Source organism: Lactuca sativa, chromosome 2 (assembly GCF_002870075.4).
Source record: "Lactuca sativa cultivar Salinas chromosome 2, Lsat_Salinas_v11, whole genome shotgun sequence".
Classification (NCBI taxonomy): Eukaryota; Viridiplantae; Streptophyta; class Magnoliopsida; order Asterales; family Asteraceae; genus Lactuca; species Lactuca sativa.
In genome coordinates this window covers 219,487,317-219,492,970 of record NC_056624.2, presented here as the reverse complement: position 1 = coordinate 219,492,970, position 5,654 = coordinate 219,487,317, and the positions used below count along the sequence as shown (strand labels likewise).

The 5,654-nt window shown below is 34.4% G+C and overlaps 1 pseudogene; it reads right to left on the bottom strand.

The window, feature by feature from the left end:
• Positions 1 to 5,347: 5,347 nt before the first annotated feature.
• LOC111901374 (small nucleolar RNA R71) lies at positions 5,348 to 5,448 on the bottom strand (annotated as a pseudogene).
• Positions 5,449 to 5,654: the final 206 nt, after the last annotated feature.

Below are 5,654 nucleotides of genomic sequence, written 5' to 3'. Positions count from 1 at the left end.
ACAATGTCCACGATGTATTTGGAATTGTCGAATCCGAATATAAGAAAGGTTGGGGTGGTTTCGTAATTCGACTCATAAGGATATACCAAACAAGATCAAGACATCTCTTAGGATTTTCCATTTTATTATTTGGTATGTAAAATTTGGACTTACCGAGTCAATTTATGGGCTAGAATATGAGTTATGTCATTTAATATACGCTTTCAAGTATGTCTATGTAGAACATTATTTTTACGTATATGGTAAACGATCGAATAAAATATAAATTAAATATCAAGTCAAAGATAATAACAATTTATGCCTTAGGTGACATAGCAAGTAAAAAGTGTATGTCATTCGTAGGTGTCTCCACCAACCCTTCGGGGCTAGACCATCAATGAAATATTTTGGATCAAACTTTCTCTATAAGGAAATTAGCTTAATGTGATAATTATACATCACAGACGGTCAATGTAACATCCAGATCCCGAGGTATGAATTTTATTTATATGAAAATCTGGGCTGCCACGACATGGTGATGGCATCACCACGATGTGCAATTTGATTTATGACCGCATGTTTTAACTATGTGCTACGTCTCGACACTAAGTGGCCACGTCGTGGCGACCATTTCGGGAAAAAACCCTATTTTTTGGACATTAAGCCCTATTTAAAGGAAGTTAAGGATAGGGTTTGCTCCACCCTCAACATCCATCACCCTCAAACGAATCCTTTTGAAAACCCTAATCCTTTTGGAAGCTTTTGTGCTCATTTTGCAAGTTCTTGGTGGTTTTGAAGGAAGAAGAAGAGTTAGTGCCTTGATTCAGCAAGCAAACCTCCCCTTCACTTGTGTGCATCTTCTGGACCCTTTGCAAGTCCTCAAGTTTCCACCTTTCATGTCTCTCTTCTTATATCTAGATTATATATCATGTTATGGTCCCTTTGATGTGATTTGTATGGTTGAAGAGATAAAGTTTGCAACTTGATGGTTTCTCTATGTCCTAAGAGCTTTATATGTCATAGATCTAGGTTATGGTGGTGATTTGGCGACCTTTGCTTGAATTCTAAGTTATATTGCATCTTTTTAGCCTAAATTGTAAAAGGACATGCATGGGGTATACATGTCTATAAAATTTGCATTTTTAGGAATCATTAGGGTCCTTAAAGTCCTTCTGGAAGTTTTGGGTTGAAGATTTCTTTGGTTAAGTGCTTAATGGTCAAGTCTCATGCATTAAGTTGCCTTTTTGGACTTTAGAATTTAGACCTAGACTTAAAAGGATGTCTTAAGGGATAAAGTTGGATTAAGACATTGGAAAGGACCATATTTGAGCTTTGGAGCTCTTGAAATCTGAAGAAATCAGATTAAGCTCGATTGAGCTGTTCAGACTAGTCCCCACGACGTGGCCTTAGGCAGCTACACGTGGCGAATTGAGAATCATCGACTATTTTGGTGTTTTGTGCCCACGACATGGATGACAGTTGTTGGAAATTTTGACCTTATCTTTGATAGTTGACTTTGAGGGTTGACTTTTGACTCGATGACTTTTAGTCAAAGTTCTAGTTTAGAAAGATGGCCTAAGAATTTAACTTGTGTGGTGAACTAGGTGGCGTTTAGCATCTATTTCCTGATTGTGCGAGCCATTGATGTTTGACTTCATTAGCGAGGTGAGTCTTCTCACTATACTCGTGGGTCGAAGGCACCAATGTTGGCCCATTGGATTATGCTTGTTGTCTTTGTGACTCTTGCATGTTATGCTAGGCTGGGCCCATTTGTATGTTGGGTTGGGCGTGGGCTTATTTGTATGTTGGTTTGGGCCTATTTGTATTGATATTGTCATATTTATACACATTTTTAGGCAATATTTATATGCAATTTGATTAATATTTTGGTTATTTGCAAAGATATATGGTACTTATGAGATTAAATTATATTTTGCAGCCAAAATGAGCACTCTTGAAGATAAAGGATCAAAAGCGACAAGAATTGGAACTTTGGAGGTTCGGAACTTAAAAGGAGAAGATTCTAGCTAAAAGTCAACCTTACGACGTGAGGAATCACATCTCACAACGTGAGCCTCAAGCTTCTAGAAGATAGACATTTGGAGGATAGAGTCCGCGTTCGATACATATAACAACTAAGCTCACGACGTGAGATGCCTTATCTCACAACATGAGCAGAGCTTTTACGAAAATATATAAAGTCCTTGGCACTTACGATTTTAGAGAGTTTTTCTAGAGACTTGGAGGGTTTAGAGAACGATTTCTGGAGGAAGTTTATTCAGAAAAACCAAGTCCAATATTGAAGGATAAAGAATTAATTAAAGGTTTAGAGATTAAGATTATAATCATCACCTTAGTTTGGTACATTTAATCATGTCTTTATTTATTGAATTTGAGTGTGTGATTTCAGCCATGAGTAGCTGAATCTAGTTGATTCTGTTTAGCTAGATGAAGCTTCATCTTTATGGATTAGTTTAATTAATTATGGATTTTTAATGGTTGGTTATGTGCTTGTTTTGATTGTTAATACATAGCATGCTAATAGTAGATACTTTAATTGCTTGAATTCATGTCATGTGTAGCTTAGTCACTATTAAATTACATGAACTTGACACCTAGTGATTTAGTGACCATGTATTGCTAGAGTTAGGATCGACCTAATCTTAGATAAGTACTTAAAGTAATTAAATTTAGTTGTGTCGGGGAACATAATTATGACCATAATTTTGTTTTTTTAATAAATCTTACATAGCTCCATTCATAATCCATAACTGATTTTGTGTTTGATTATGTGTGATCATACATAGTTTTACATGAATTAGTGAAACATTAGTAAATTTGGACTTAAATTACTAATAATATAAAATTTGGTAACCAACTTTAATAATCAATAATTAGTAGTTACCCATAGAGGAGAAGTGGATTCGAACTAAACATAAGTGTTTTTAGTAATTGATTGAATTTAATAGTTAAATTATTAAGTTTGTTTGAACTTGCAAAATCGAATAAAAACCCAATTAACTTTTGCTTGTTTTAGATTAAATTTTAGTAGTTAAATTAGTTAATTAATTACGTTCTTTGTGTTCGATACCTGAATGTTAGTGCTTTAAGCCTTACGATGTTAGATTAGTAATTTCATATTTTTCTTTCGTTTTTGTTGTGACAACAGGAGGTGGTATCCCTTACCACGTCGTGGTGAACTGATATGTGCATATCCATATATATATATATATATATATATATATATATATATATATATATATATATATTACATCATATCTCAATACTTTTAGCTATAATTATGCTTATTATAGAACAAAAGGTACTTATTATGTTTAATATCTGTTATGTAGCATAAAAGACATGCTTGAAAGCAACATGGAAGCTGGAAGCAGGAAAATGCGAGCTTAGGCAAGAAGAAGACACAAGAAAGATGTTGTTTGACAACTTGACCCCTCGTCAGTATTTTGACCATATCTCATGACTCGTAACTCCGATTGACGAGATTCAAAATGATCTGAAAACTAGACACAATTTTGTATGACTTTAATGTGTTGATAAAAGTCTGATTTTCAACCACCACAATGTGGTGAATGAAATCTTCGCGATTCTTGACGCCGACTTGGAGAATACGGGATAAACTTGAGGACCACGACGTGGTGCCTTTACCACATTGTGGTGTCGAGATTTTTGGTAACTATATATATCTCAGACATTAGGTCGATTCCAGAGGAGAGAGGGTTGAAGGCTGCGACTATTAACAAAAAAATACCCTTCCAAGACCCCTTTGAGGGCAGAATTCAACTAGAGATCAAAGGATAAAGAGATTGGAACAAAGATTCACATCTACACATTCGGTTTGCTTAGTTTAATCATGATTAGTATAGTTTCCCTTATGTTTATGTGTTTTCCAATTGTGATTATGGGATAAAAATCCTTGCTTTCGTTTAGTTAGATGAAACCTAAAACTATGAGTTAGTTTCTTACTTTATGGATTATATGAATTTGGTTTATGCATGTGTCTGATTATTATTTCCTACCATGTTAAAGTTTGTAAATTTGTTGCTTAATTTCAAGTGCAGTGTAGCTTAGTGACCTTTAAATTACATGAACTTGATTACCTAGTAATTTAGTAACCATTAAATTGCTAGAGCTAGGATCGACCAAATCTTAGATAAGTAATGAAAGTAACAAATTTAGATGTGCTGGAGAACATAATTGTGAGCATAATGGTGTTTGCTTAGATAAATCTTACATAGCCTATGTATAATGAATAACTAATTTTGTGTTTTGCCTGTGTATGACCATACAAGGTAGCTCATGAATTGGTGAAAATATTAGTAAATTTGGACTTAAATTGCTAATTACAATAACTTGGTAACCAACTTCATTAATCCATAAATAAGAACTAACCATAGGAAAAAGGTGGATTCGAAACAAAACGAAAGTGTTTTAGTATATTGATTATAATCGTTTCTAGTTGAGTGCTTAAGTTTTTCTGAACTTGTAAAATCAGATAAAACCCCCACTTTTAGTTATTTTTCTTAGTTTAGCTTTTAGTAATTATTTTATTAATTAAATACCGTTCCCTATGATCGACACCCGACTTACCCAAGCTATACTATAATCTGAGTAGGTACACTACCTATAGGTGCATAGTTAGTATAAGTTTGTTAGATTATAAATTTAAAACTAGATAGGTAAAATCTGTGCATATCAAGTTCTTAGCGCCGTCGTCGGGGAACGACTTATTTGATTATTATTTTTATTGCTTTTAGTTATTCGATCCTTTTTATGGGGTAAAAACCACAAAAAGTTACTTTTGTTTCATTTTTTTATTTTAGTTTTATTTTTTCTCTCTGTGACGCAACCACGTCGTGGTAAACTTCACCACGTCTTGGTCTCGCTTAAGTTAGTTTTTCGTTTATTTGTTTTTTGTTCCTTTTACGCGTGTTTTTCTAGTTTTATCTTAGCATGAAGAAAATAGGGGACATCACAACCATGTCAATGGAAGAGTACAAGCGACATATAAGGAACGACAACAAATGGGGTCTTAATTCATCAAAAAATCCCAGCCACTACAAAGTTTGAACTACCGGGACATATTCTTGGCATGCTAAAAGATCTACCTTTTTATGGGAAGGAGCACGAGGATGCTTATGAGAATATAGAAGAGGTGGTGGAGATTTCACATTATTTTAATGCACCAAATGTGAATAAAGATGCAGTGATGCTTCGAATTTTTACAGTCACATTGAAGGGAGAAACTAAGGAATGGTTAAAATCACTTCCCTTTGGAGCAATCACGACATGGGCTGAATTTAAGACTGAGTTCATCAACCAGTTTACTCCTCCTTCAAAAGTAGCAAAGCTTAAAAGACACATCCAGAATTTTCAACAATTAGAGGGGGAATCATTATACGAAGCTTAGGAACGTTACAAGAGATTACATTGCCCTCAACATGACTTCAATGTGCAACAAGAAATCTCGATATTTTATGATGGAGTCAATGTGTGCACTCGCCAACTTCTAGACTTGCAAGGGACCGTGACAAAGAAGAATCCAACAACAAATAAAGCTTTGATTGAAGAATTCGCTAAGCATTCAAGAGAGTATCATAACTCAAAGGAGGATTTCACTAGAAGAAAGTCAAGTAAAGATGGAGGTAAAGATA